This window comes from Apostichopus japonicus, chromosome 11 (genome assembly GCF_037975245.1).
Source record: "Apostichopus japonicus isolate 1M-3 chromosome 11, ASM3797524v1, whole genome shotgun sequence".
Lineage (NCBI taxonomy): Eukaryota > Metazoa > Echinodermata > Holothuroidea > Aspidochirotida > Stichopodidae > Apostichopus > Apostichopus japonicus.
In genome coordinates this window covers 546162-561294 of record NC_092571.1, presented here as the reverse complement: position 1 = coordinate 561294, position 15133 = coordinate 546162, and positions in this window count along the sequence as shown.

Below are 15133 nucleotides of genomic sequence, written 5' to 3'. Positions count from 1 at the left end.
AGTTGCAGATTTGGGCTCCTGAGCATCGATTACTCCATGTTACGTCATTTGGGCGAAACCGATTTTGGGTCAGTTTTGGGAAAAAATCAAATCAGGTTTTTTGCCCCCACACAACACCCAATTCCAAAATAAACATCAGAGTCGTAATCAGCGTGTCGCGAACTACCAGAAAAGATACACATTTATCGACTTTGTCGTACGAGTGAGCTCGACGCATCTTGCCAGTGATACGTGATTTCAAAGCTGTCAAATCAAACCATTGTTTGTCATCTTGATTTTTTATGGTTTATAAGGTTCTAAGTTTTGACAAAATTGTTCTACTGAAAGTTGGGGAGGAAAGGGTGGGGGTGGGCTGGGTTGTATTATGCATTACAAAACACATTACAGAATGTTTCAATTGGCTTAAAAGGGTGTAGTAGACCTATTGCTTTAGTTACAAGGCCTTTCAAAGGGCAAAACGATTTTTGAGAAATATCTACCTTTCATATCGACTGCAATATCATCCTGTCTTGTCAAAACAATTTTGTTGGCAAACTAGTCTGTCAGATTATTCATAACATCCTGTTATATTATGTATGTGTGGGTATGTTAAGCGAGGTCAACTTCCAGTTCCATTTGTAAGGACCAGACAAGTTCTCAAATCACTCTCTGTTTTTTCTTCTACACACTAGAAATAAGAGAGAGAGACAGACAAGAAATAAACACGGAAAGAAAAGGAATTTCAGGAATGCCTGTTTATTTTTCCACCTCTTGCGGATCACGATATTACCCCCCCCCCCGCCCCACCATTTTTGATTGAAAATTAATACCGAGTTTAGAAAGGTTAGGGTAACAGTAAATTTTGTCCGAAAACTATCAATATTGAAAAAGAGAAGACCCTGTCACTCCCCTGCCTGGGATTAAGAGTCGATCAGAAGTCTTCTCTTCAAACCAACCAAACACTTCACAAAACAGAACCTCTTATCTGGAAAAAAAAAAAAAGAAACTTCAGATCGACCTGGGTGATCTTGCCGTACAAATACAACGTCACGATTAATACCATGGCAATTTCTTTACAGCGTTTCTGACCGTCATCATTCACTTTCCGATAACTATTTTTAGGTTTCGTTATATCAATATTCAAATTTGGTTACATAACACTAATTAACTACCATACAGGATATACATTCAACTTTTTATCTCAATTTTTAACTTTTTGTGAACTTTGTATCATTTTACAGCCTTGCAGTTATACCTCACCTCACCTTCCCAATTTTTTTGTTTCCATTCTTTTTTTTTATATTTCTGTGCAAAGAATCTATTTTTCCAAAATTGTAGTTGGGCTAACTACATGCATGAACTATACAATCTGTGGGGTATCTGTTGCCATGGTGACTGCAAAACCCTCCACTTTAAACACGAACGCTCACATGACAACAACATGGAAAATCAGGCATAGGAATCATGCTAATTTTGATATATGACATAATTATTCATTGTGCTATTAGTTCAGTACACCTGTAATGAACATCAGTTGATCCAAACTTTTCTATAAATACTGCCTATTTCTTTTTCTAATATTTCCCTTCAACCTCTGCTATTGTTACAAATCTCTTAATAAGGCACCACCCCGACATACACACAATGGCTGCAGAATGAGTAATTGCAACCACATCACCATGGTAACCTCAAAAATAGGCAAAATACCAAGGAAGTTGTTGAATGAACCCGCCCAGAGGTACACAGGGATACACTTCCTCGTGGTCTGAAGATAGCTATTCCCTTATTATCCAATCACAGCATGCATAACTACAGGTTTGTTCACACCTCCCCATGCTGGCTTTTGAAACTTGTGAAATGCATTTGAAGTTTACAGGCAAATATTATTCTGCATCATCATCATAGCTACACCTTTCATAAATCAAGATCAAGACTAGATACAAATAACGAGTCAAAAGCGGGCTAACAGACTTCATACTTTAACAACCGGTCGCCGTATTTCACTGCTTTTTCTGTGTAAAAACTTTAAAAAAACCGAACACAGTTTAATATTTCTATATAAATAACATAGACGAAACAACATTGAAGAACTATCTTAGTAATGTCAATAATTAAGAATACAAGTAGTAATGAAATACTTTAAACATGAATACATGCATCCAAGACGTTACCTTAACACAAGGAATGAGGAATATATTCATACTTTTTATGTGTCTAGCCATTTAATTATTATGAATTAAGAGAAAAAACAGTAAAGATTGTTTTTAAGCTTGGCTTTGTTGTACAAATGAAGATTACATCTCATATCCAAGGGAAAATAGGAAAAAATTTCAACATGCAGTCATATTTGAAAAACAAAATACCCTTTGAAATGTTTGTTTCCTTCTTTCATTACAAAATACCAGGTTTCACAAAGCCCATTCATTCTTCATCCATTCAACAAGGTTAATTGTTTTATTCATGCTCCGCTACACTAATAAACAAACCACATTCCATACAGATCGGCCTCTGTTGACCAGATGCTGTTACTGAAATATTCCCCATTTTCTTTCTTTTGTTAAACCTGAGAAAATCAAAAGACCTATATGATAATTACGTTATTTTTGTTTTGTTTTCGATACCATTAAAATTGCACTTACTAAGGTACACCTACAACTAAATTTTAAGAAGGTCTGAATCCAAAGCCAATAGAAAAAAAGGAGGAAGGAAAAAAAGCTATCCTTCAAATATGGAAACAAAATGAAGCATGCCTGTGAAGTGTACATAAAACGATGTGTTTATATGAGAGCAAATGCACACCTAACAGGCAGATTCATAGTGTTCCTTATTGAATATACAGAAATATTTTGGCAAAGCGATTTTCAATGTCTACTTTCACTACAGCAGTTCTAATGTGGTTTAAATCTTGGCTGGATTTTTGAAGTTCAAGGACTAAAATTAATAACAGTATGTATAAAAAGTGACGTTTGTGCTCCAATGTAATAAGATTACGAATGAGTGGCTTTTCTCGATCGTAAAGGCAGTTTGTATATGTCAAAGAGCTGTAGTTATCATGATTTCTATCACTGTGACCTGGCCTCAAAACAGAAACAAAAGACAAACTTTCTCTTCACAACATGCAAACATTCAGATAGGTTAAAAAAAAAAAATACATATGAGAATAACATTTCAGGGAAATACACAAACCGAACCGACACATGGTCCGGTTACGGAAACCGGGGCATGCAAGAAGGAAGGGGCCTTTATGTGCGCCACTCTCATACATATCTACACAAAATACTAACCGAGGAAAGTGATATGACTCCAATGCTTAAAATCTGTTCCGACAAATACATGATATGTACTATACTAAAAAGTTACATTATGCGACTGGAGTAAATAGACCGTGTACGCTCTACAATCCTGTTAGCCTAAAAATTAAGAGAAAAGTGAGGGGAAAAAATAATAAAGAGAGGGAGAAAACTTTCCCCTGGAACAAATTCTGATACAGTCTAGAGGAAATTTCACTATTTAACAACAACCCAATAAACTTATATAATGGAAGCCAACAACAACAAAAAATCTGGCCCAAAAAAATCTGGACATTTTTGTACCGTTGACCTCTGCCCTGACTACTTCCTGTCACCATGGACACTCGAGAGAAGCTTCTCGCATCACGGAGTAGGCATATACTTGACTTACATGTAGCTGTTATAATGCATCTACAAACACAGTACTTGCAAAGAGAGAAAAAAACTTCTTCTTCTTGGTCGGCGAGAGGGGAAAGTCCTTCAAGGGGGATCCTTCGATGCTCTGACTGCCCTCGGGGTAGGGGGGGTGCCTTGTCATGGTTGTCTACCTACTTGCCCTTCACGATACTGACTGTGGTTGTATCTACTGTCCCCGGTTGATCTGAAAGAGTTGTGAACAGAGAGACAGAGAGAGTGACATTGACGAGATCTTAATTTAAATTCAAACCCAACAGAAACGCACCTATCTATGCATGTGATGTATTGGTTGGACAAATACCCCCCGGACAAATACCCCCGGACATATACCCCCCGGACTCATACCCCCGGGACAAGTACCCCCCGGACAATCACCCCCCGGACAAAAACCCCCGAGGACGAATACCTACGAGGACAACTACCCCCCGGACAAATAACCCCCGGACATACACCGCCGAGGACAAATACCCCCGAGGATAAGTACCCCCCAGACAACTACCCCCGGGACAACTACCCCCGGACATACACCCACGAGGACAAATACCCCCGAGGACAATTAACCCCACCCCCCAGCAATTACCTCCGGGAAAACTCTACCCGCACAAATACACCGGCACAGATACCTCACCCAGGTTACTACCCGAACTAAACCAGAATACGCCCCAGCCCCCCACCCCTACGAGCCCGTTAACCAAGCGGACCTTTAGCTGGTGAACTCCGTAGTACGAAAGCCCAATAGGGCCATGAAAGAAAATTTTCTTAATCTCGTATATCAGATTATTATTCTGATATATCAGATTATTATTCTGATATATCAGATTATTATTCTGATATGAAACGTTAAAGCATCTGACAATCCAAAAATGCATGTAGTAATTAGAAATTGACCGGATGTTCCACGTCTTCTATATAACCTAGGGTTGTCCAACCTACGGCCCGCGGGCCACAGTGCGGCCCGCCGCAAGGTCCTGTCCGGCCCGCCAACCTCATTAATTTACAAATGTACTTTTACCCAGGAATCCTTTTTTGATAAATTTCAGAGATCATTATATCTCAATATGAAGATTGTTTTGATACAGATCAGAAGGCTTGTGAAGTGTCTGTTCCTGCAATCTGGGGGTCTTTTGGGCGATTTTTATTCTTGCACGCCACGTGCCAACCTACGGTTGCGCTCCGCTTGTATGGAAACTTCATTTCCCATACAGACCCCTAGCGGGGCCACTGAAATTTCCGCTCTGGCACGAAACCCTGGATATGCCACAGGAGCTTGTAGGCTCATGCGGCCCCTCCTTTATCATAATCATTCGAGGTGGCCTTCCTCATCAAAAGGTTGGACAACCCTGATATAACCAAATTTAAAAGTAAAATAACGTAGCTGATAAAAACTGCTTATCCACAAAATCACCAAGGTTGAAGAATAAGATGTATGAAGTCGGCCTGACGTTTCGACTGTTTTCTACAGTCGAAATGTCAGGCCGATTTCTTACACCTTATTTAAAAGTATCATAGTTAATAACCATAATACTACTGCTACTGCCACTGCTCATCATCATCATCATCATCATCATCATCATCATCATCATCATCATCATCATCATCATCATCATCATCATCATCATCATCATCATCATCATCATCATCATCATCATCATCATCATCATCATCATCATCATCATCATCATCATCATCATCATCATCATCCAATTATATCCAATGGATTAAATCTATATGAGAATTCCTCTTGGTAGCTATTGCAGCTGATAAAACATAACGTAGTGCAGATGAGTTGTAAAATACAGTTGCATGTGTCTAGCAGAGATTTCTTGCTGCCAGGGTGAAGTCCTTCTACTAAAATGGCTGCACATGGTATGTATCCACAAAATTGAGTCATGTGTTTTTTCCAGACTGTCTCTTGATTGGCTAGTTGTTGCCATGATACAAAAACATCTACTAGGCCAACTAGGGTACGGTAGTGAAGATATTTCAACAACAGGTGAGCTTGCCTGATTTATTCTGTTGAGTCACAATGTTAAATAGGCTGACCAGCAGTGAACAAAAGAGATGATTTCAAAAGGAATTGCTGGTCTGTTGATGGCGAAAGGCAATTGATGGTTGTGTAGTAAAATCAACTGACAATTGTAAACAAACTATGATGAAGTGCAAATGTTTTTAGAATTGATGATAAAATTTCGCTACAGTTCCGACAACCTCTTTACATTTGTCGTTTAGTTGTACTCCCCCCTTCCCCTTTCTCTTTCTTTCAGACCGACTGCATGGTCACGTGGTTAGAGCATCCGACTTGCAGCCGGTAGGTTAGGGGTTCGACTCCTGGCTGGGTCATACCGAAGACTGGAACCTACTGCTATTGTGCCTGGTGCTCAAGCAATGGAGTAGGGAAAACAAGCCAGTGCGCCACAACTGAAAAAAGGCCGTCGCTGGCGCAACTTAAACCAATTGGTTAGAAACTGAGCCGTAAAACCTTAACAAATCAACAAAAAAACTCTCTCTCTGTACCGATCAGGGTACTGCGAAAGGGACCACTGGCGTAGCAAGCGGGGGACAGAGGAAATAAAACCATCAGAAATGTTGGGATCGCAAAAGCAATTGTGAAAAGAACGAGCGATCAAAAACTATTTTAGTACATGGATGTGGAACTGATTGCTCCGATTTGCATCCAAGGGCATTTCTAAAAATGAGATATATGCAGGCCCATACGCTGGGGGGGGGGGTCGAATGGTTCGGATGACCATCATATAAATAAATATTGAAAATTAAGGGGCCACCCCTCCCCTAAGACTCCTCCCACAGGATACAAATCAGTATCGTGAATTCGACCTCCATGGCGAAATCATGCGTGCGTGTCTGATTTACAAAGCAGAGTGGAAATGGGGAAATGGTGACGGTCGTGGGGAGGGGTATAAGGGAAAAGCGCATTTTGCACATAATGCGCAAAACGCGTATTTTATGTAGAATGTATGTAGACTTAGATCTCATTTGAGAATCACGTTACATGCCAGTGATATCAAGAGAAGTACACATGACAAAGTTCTCCTATCCCTAGTCTCTTTTCGGTCCAACAACAGCGAATAATTGTCGAACAGTGGCACTCCGTGCTTCTGTGAATATTTAGTTTAATTGAGAGTTAAAGATTGAAATAGAAAGTAAGAATGTATATGATGTCATGCATGTATTACAAGTTGCAAGTCTGATTTAATCATTTTTACTTCAACTCTTTTCATTTATGACAACTTATGTCTCTAACTTTGTTTGTTTAGCCTACCTTCTGTTTTATTTCAACATGACGTCATATGACCGTAAGATCGGACACGATAATACGGCTGAAAAAAAACTTTGCGTTTCGTGCGCAATCGAGTTTGTGCCGCAGTCGTAATTTATGGGCATTAAAGACTAACCCTAGACGATTTTTTTTTACCCTACAACCCCAATCCTAGTCCTACCAGTCCTAGGTACGTCCCTGCCTATAAGCTGATACAGTATCGGTATTCTGTAGCAACTAAGATTAAAAATATAACATTGTTAATAACATAACATATTACCTAGGAAGATTTATTGCACATGCCTCAATTTTTTTTTTTCTATTGGTGCGTCCAGGGAACTGCTACTCAGAGTAGCAGTTCCATGGAGAGTCGTCGCGCAAGTAATTTTGTGTGTATACAGAATTTGCATATACCAGACTTGCGTGTATACTAATTTTGTGTTTATATACCGGGGCCTCTTGTCGACTTGTCTCGTTTGTGATTTAATCTTCCTTGTAGTTTCGCACAGTGCTCAGAGTACAAGAGAGGCAGGTTTGTAACTATTACAATCTGATCCTGTTCCCGGGGTCGTTATTTAATGTCCCAATCCGACAGACGTGAGTTAATTCTCAGCCTTTAGCCACTTTCCGGAATGCTGAGAGAGTAGGTAGCAACCTGTCCGTCGCCACTGCAGGAGAGCCTTGTCGAACCTAACTAATGAACACAGTTAATCCGAATCAATTGCTTACCACTACAATGGAATCAACAACAACTGCAGTACAGCTATTGGACTGCACCGGAAATTGAGCATTACAGCTTTTGAGAGCCATACTCGAGATGGGAATTGAACCTGTGGGGCCAGCGTCACAAACACACAAAATGGAGGCGTGAAGAAGCGAAGATCTTAGGAGACATTTTTGTAGGTGTAGTTTTTTGATACCTCAAAATAAAAACACACGCTCAATGCTGATTGTGTATTTGTGACATACTACAACTACGACATACTACAACTACTTCAAAACAAAACACTCAATTGAAAATAAAACAAAAACTACAAAAACTTACAAGTTTTCAAACATGTAAGTTTAGTCAAACCAATCCCAAAACAACTGCAATTTGGGGGTGGGGATAGGTGGGGGGTAGAGGTTGGGTAGAACAGCACTGATCAAACCGAGTTCACCAACAAAAGTAAAGCAAAGCATTGATTTATGGCAACTCACATAAAAGGTGACATGATTTCTACACTTAAAACCAATCACTTTGTGTAATCATTAATGAAGAATATCAAAACAAGCCATAACTGAAAGATATTTGTTTCCGAGTAAGCTGGCTTTAGTAAGTTGAGATTGATCAATTAATTCGATCTTATCAATGGAAGTTTGTTCAACCTATTGATTTTAACATGAAGTGCAACTCCAGTGGCATGTCCAAGTACTAGCTTCAGTGTCAATTTATCCACACATTTTACTGGGTGGAGTGGGGGGGGAGGAGGGGGAGTGGCTAATATCTCAACTTTTACCCGTAGCACATGTACTTTCTTGTGGTACATTCACTAATATTACCTACATAGAACCTAACGGCAGGGATGTCGAGACCATTCTTAAATTTCACCACACTTTAATAAGTACACATGAATGGTATCTTTACGACTGTCACACCAGGCAAACACCAAACAAAAATTGCCACCCCCCCTCCCTTTAATTTCTCTCTTTCTATTACTTAGTGCTTGTTTTGGATTAATGATGAAGATTTTACAATTTTTCTAAGCAAGGATACTTAAGTTTTTGGCAGCCCATTGGTAGGTGCGGTCAAGAAAATGCTTAATCAAATAACATAAAAAAAATTGTTGGGATTGGGGGATAGGCCAGCCAAGCTATTACCTAACTACAGACGAAAAAAAAAAGATGACTTTCTATTCGTAAGTTAACTGGTACCTTGATCAAACTTTACCATATAATTAGATCTTGATCAATGTTTACAATATAACTATCATTCCAAGAATTTTCAGTTGGCTGGATTTTTTCTGTTAACTTTTCTCTGCTATGTGAAACAATACACTTTAAAGGGTCGTCGGGCTGATACAGGTGGTTTACTCTCGTACCAGTGTTATAGCGTAAATGAAACAGGACACTGTTTTGCTGGTATGAGACGTGTTAGAACACAACAGGTAGCGTGGGTGCTTTATTCTGTCCTTGTCTACAGTAGCATACCCGTACAACTGCTATATAACCCTACACCAACTTATTACGGTCTTGTCCATGAAATAAAAAACCTTATAAGCTGACATACTACTGAACCTAGTAGGTATACTTTATACTAGTATGCAAATCATAAACAATCTATAAACAGAAATAGGTGGGTGACTCTGCTCTTCATAATCTAAATCAAGAGATGCCAAGGTTTAAAAATGTAAGCTCTGGTACCTTTAAGAATGTGGACATAATAAATAAATGAAGAGGGGGTGGGAGAAGAATGGAAGGTAGAAGGGGCCAAAGACAAGGAAAATTCCAACGCACCTGTGTCCTGCGAGCATCTCCATAAGTTATACCTGCCACAACTTCAGAGATGGGTCCAGGGTGCGTCTTATCCCAAAAAAGGCTCTTGCCTAATCTGAAATTCAAAGAGTAGACAACATCCTTGTTGGTAACATTATAACACTTCTATTCATAGTCTCTCTGCCATCAAGGATGAGGCATTAAAAATTCATGCCTTTTGCCACTGCGGTCCTGGCACCAGCTGCAAGAAGCGTGTGGCGTGAGAGCTAAATGCCTCGTTCTGTTGGAAGCAGGTGTGACCTCATCAATTATTCATTTCTGGCTAATATGATTACGAAAACTTCATATCAATTCCTTTCTTTCTAAAATGCACACTAAACATTCTTCAAAATAGCCCTCTTACTGACCAACGCGTATGACTCATCACCTTGACCGAAAATCCTGTGGCTCTGTGCGGACAAGTTGTTTGGACTACTCCATTCATCAGGGGGGTCTTAAACGGTGTTTCTATAATTATAGGATTGCATTAGATAAATTAATTGGTACTTACTTGCTTCAATATTTATGATGCATATTCCACGGTCATTTTCTTTGAAATAATATTAAGTTCAATAAAATATGACGTTTTGAAAGCGAAACTCGGCTGTGGCGATGTAGGTGAACACTGTGCATTGCGTAGCTGTACCCTATTGCAGAGTACAGGATACACATATTACGTAACAGCGTGCCCACCGAAGAAAGCGAAACTTGTATTTTTCTTAGAAGACATTCGATTGGATTGTACTTGGTCCGATTGAAGATAGTGACCAATGAAAATGAATTTAACATCAATGTAAAGTTAAGAAAAAATCCTTTTCAAAACCGTTTGAACTAAATTTGTCAATGAATATTCAAGAGGATGGTTACGCAAACAAAGTACGGCTATCAAATGGTGATTTTCTTCAGTATTTACTGTGTGTTTTCAATGAGGGTTTTGAGTTCGATATTTATTAACCTTGCATCGTAAATCACCGAAGTCCGGTGGAATTTTGAACTGTATTGTTAAGAAAATAACAGAACTTTAGAGACAACACATTTCTCTGTTTAGTGCCGTTTGAACTAAGTTTTTTTGGTATTAACTTTTCACGCTATGGCTGTAGGAAAATGGTCTATATGGTAAAGTCATAGGCCTAAAACTGCGGCGGTCGAACTCAGTTCGCGTGCCGCACAAGGAATGGCGCTAAGGAATTGATATGCACCGGCAGACACTCTTAGGGACATCTATCAAAGATATCAGAATAACAGAACACATAACAAAGCACTAAGAAGACACATAACATAACACTAAGAGAACATTGAATAGTGATACAGGAGGAGAGATTTAAGAATGAAAAATTTAAGTGTTTATAAAGTTCTCACAGCAAACTTTTTGAGGCTTGCTAAGGGTCTGCTGTGTGTAAAATGATCCTGGGTGGGAAGGGGTTGGGGGCGGGATGGAATGGTAATATACACCCACCCCGCTTCAACCTGACATAAAAATACAAAAGTAATAAATAGCACAACTTAAAAAACTTTCTTGGGTGAACCCTCCCTACATGTGGAAATGGCTCCCTAAATGGGGAGTCCGCTCCCTTCAAGGGGAGAACCCTACCTATGTGGGGAGTCCGCTTCAATGAATCCAGGGCCACTGCACCCACTGATACACTTTTACATTATCTTCTTTTTTTTACCACTGTTTCTATAACATACCAGATACATCATTCACTCCTCGGAAGACCGAATTAGGGGAAAGGCGAAAAAATGGGAAAGAAGTGAGAGGAAGGAGAAAGTGGTGACAAATAACAAAAATAAAACAATCAATGAGAAATAACAGTGTATAACGTCATCAACGTACAGTTTAACCTTCTTCTTGTACTCCTTATGACCTTGTCCCTGTCTTGCAAACTGTTGTGGATCGGTGATAGCGACTGCATCACCACTCTTGGGGTCCTTGTCACCTACCCACTGTGAAAAATGTAACAAGAGAGAAGAGTTGTGGATGACGCATAATCACATTGTCCAGAATGGTGACAATTCCGCTTCCCCCTCCACCCCCCCCCCCCCCCCCCCCCCCCCAACCCTTCTATCCCTGTTCTCCCTGTGAAAAGATCAAACATTTGCTAAATAAATAGCAAACAAACAAAGGATGATTAATATTCTGATAATTCCATCTGTAGGACATTTTAGATTTAGACTTTTTGTTTCTGAAGTGCTAAAATCAAAACATTTTCTTCACATTGGCAAGTGCCTCTTCGATGTCTTGAATTTTAAAAGTCCCCAAATTGCCCAAAATTAAGAATTCTGTCAAACGGATGATGTGCCTACCACCAATTACATGTCACTACTACTCAGGTGTATCTTTGTCTTGTAGCCCTCGTCTTCCCCTTCCTCTCCCCAGTCGGTGTACTCTTGGGCTACCTCCACCTTGGAGTATGTGTTTGGCGTGTTCAGCCATTTCGTCTTCTCGCCGGCCTGCCTCCTGTTCAACATCTTGATCGGTGACTCGTATCTGCTCTTCTCAAATTCGTTGTCGTAGATGTAGGTGAAGTTGGTGGAGGCAGCTGGGTAGCCGACGTCGCTCTTGGGCTTCAGTTCGTGTCTCTCAAATGGCTTGGCAGTAAATGTAGCCTGTTCTGTAACCCTGTCACAAAATAAAAAGTTCCTGTGATCAAATTTTTGTGCTGGGTTAAAATAAAATTAAAATAAAATTTGTCACATGTGGGATTTTGTTATTCAACCTACAAGTATGAATATACTTTTTAGCATGCAAAATTAAAAAGTTCACAGGATTATCCATATCACCAAAACAAATATTGGTCAAATTAGAAGTATAATTAATTTTAATGCAATTTGAATTCACTGCCTCTGTGAATCGCTCAACGTGACTACAATTATAAAACAAATGTATTAGTGTTTCATCGGCATTCTTGCAAAATGAACAAAGTGGAGAATTAACCATTTTCATTTTATAAAGCAAGCTATTTATGCCTTAAATACGATGTAGAAAACGCAATTGTAGATATGCTACTTTGGGGTCATTCACAGCTGTATAAGGCAGCCTAAAAATCTTATTCCAAACTATTTTCACTGGAAAATTCATAGCTTGCCACTTCATAATAGACGACGGGGGCGTGCAGAAACCGGTTATTAGCTTATTATAAACATTTTTGGTTATTTTATGTGTGCACATGCACATATTAAAGTTATTTTCACTCATTGGGAGCAAAACAGAATCATGCACCCCTCCAATAACTAGGAATGGCGTGAATAATCCCAAAGTACGAAGGAAAAGGAAAATTTCTAACATATAGTTTTGCTTGAAACGTGTTATATGGAATTAACGATCCATCATTTTTAATGAAATCTTTCACATGAATTGTTCTGTGATTTAAAAGATTATACTGGAAAATTACTGTATTGTTAACCAATATATGACTGTTGTTTAAAATGATTTCATTACCATAATTACTGTCTGGATGATAAAAATTAAACTCAGCCCAAGCCTCACACACTTCTCTGCAAAAAATATTAGAAATAAAAGAAACTGCCTCCTTATTGAAATTACATTTAAAAAGAAACGCACCACCGAACTGTTTTAGGTACAAATCAAAAAATATTTTCCAGTTTCCTCTCTGAGGGGCTAAATTCCGTTTTACCCAGCTACAGTTTAGACTTTTAATGAAAGATTCAATATCTGTAATATCAAAGCCACCATCTGAACGAAGCTACCTGCTTATCCACACTGACTTCCTACAACTCACTTCTCACTGAATTATCTCACTTAATAAAACGCATTCACTTGGTACGCATATGATCAAAAAGCTCATACATTAACTAGCGATGCAATCGGTTGGCAATTAGCATAGTAAATGCTTGCTATGTCTGCCCAGATCTTTAAATGCAAATAAGGCTAGTTTGTCTGCTGCACAGACGTTGCAGGCCAAGTGAGTTGGAATTTTTGCATTTTGAAATCTTACCATATTTTCCAAAAATCTCATCATGGCTTCAAACTCCAGTTCACCGACCTTCAGTTTGTGTCCTGTCTCACTGACCCCACCTGCGTCCTTGGCAGTCGCTTCGCCGACCTTGTCTCTGACTTCATCCGGTAGGTGGATGACATTATCCAGGCCTACGGCATGTATCTGTCACGAATAATTAGCATACGGTAAAACGTTTCAATGCAGTTTGTTGTTACATTATAGAACACAAGTCTTACGAGCGACTCTTTTAATCTCTCTTATTCCTTCTTTGCCGTTTCTCGTCGCTGACTTTGCTCTGCTGGTCCTAACACTACTAAGGAGATTCTTATATATGCCATCTTATATATGCCATCCGAGGAATGAAACTCAAGCAATTTCATATAAGAGGACGACAAAATCGTACATGATTTGCCAAAGAAACCATCCGTTTGGCGTTTGTGCTTTAAAAATACAAGACCCAGTCCTTTCTAGCTTAAATCCGGTTTGAACTTTCATCCTTTTGATGAAACCTTTGAATCCTTCTCAATTGAAGCATTTTGTCTTCCATCTCTCTGACAAGGGACAAAAGAGCTAAATACTGCCATTACAGAACAAACACAGAAATGCACTTCTCCTTCAACAGGCAAATATTTGAGCCAACTGTCTGTCTGGGCAATAATACTTCATTTGTTCCTATCCAACAAAATTTTTTTGTCTGTCAACAAAACTGGACCAAACTTGGCTATTTGATTATTTGCTCTTTAATGAACAAAAAGATGTCAACTTCTCTATGGTGGATATAACCAATGCCTGGATTCTGCAAAGCACCTTGATAGCAAACAGGCAAAAGCATTATGTACAATATGTATGAGGTACAATAGAAGCATTGTAACACTATCAGGAAAACGGATGTTTGTGTTTATAAGCCTCTTCTCCAAATGATTTGATACGGAATCCTGTGGACGCCTGCGGGCACAAGCTGAGCTCATCAAACTTACAAAGACCCTCAGGAGCATCCCAGCTTTCCTTTCATGATGTTAGTGTCATCACATTTGTATTACTTATAATACGCTTTCTGGCCAAGGTGAAGTGCGCCGGTGCGGCAATATCTGAAATATACCGCGGAGGATTGGAAAACTGAAGCCTTTCCAAAATCTCATCGATCATATTCATAGACTTACTGTTTTAGTATTCTGAGCTTAATACTCCCTTTTGAATAGATATTTATTCCTCTTGAATGTTATTCAACTTTTATTAGCAGATTGAATTTGAGTTAGCAGAAATAAATGTTTCAGTTTTTGAGTCGGACTAAATTTATTCCAGTCCTTGCAGCCCGACTGAACTTTATTAACATTAGGCTGAAACTTGAAAGAAAATATAATTTTATCCCACAGCGATAGGCCTAGGCCTAAATATCCAATAATGGATGTTCAGAACTTGCTGCAGTTATCCAAGAATATGGAAAATATTGTTGACCCATCGAAGAAGACCAAGCCTCAAAAATGTGTTATTTATTGGATGAAAGATCAACAAGTTAGTACAGAGTCGGTGATGGACAAAGAAAATGCAATTGAAAATGCAGTCTGCTTGATAAAGTGGAGAGGAAAGGGGCCGTATTCTAGAAAAATCATCAAAATAAGTGGTATGTTGACCTTTTTTCTGTTTCATTTCTATGTGCAATCATATGAAACTTTCTGACAGTGGCACAATAACCAAGT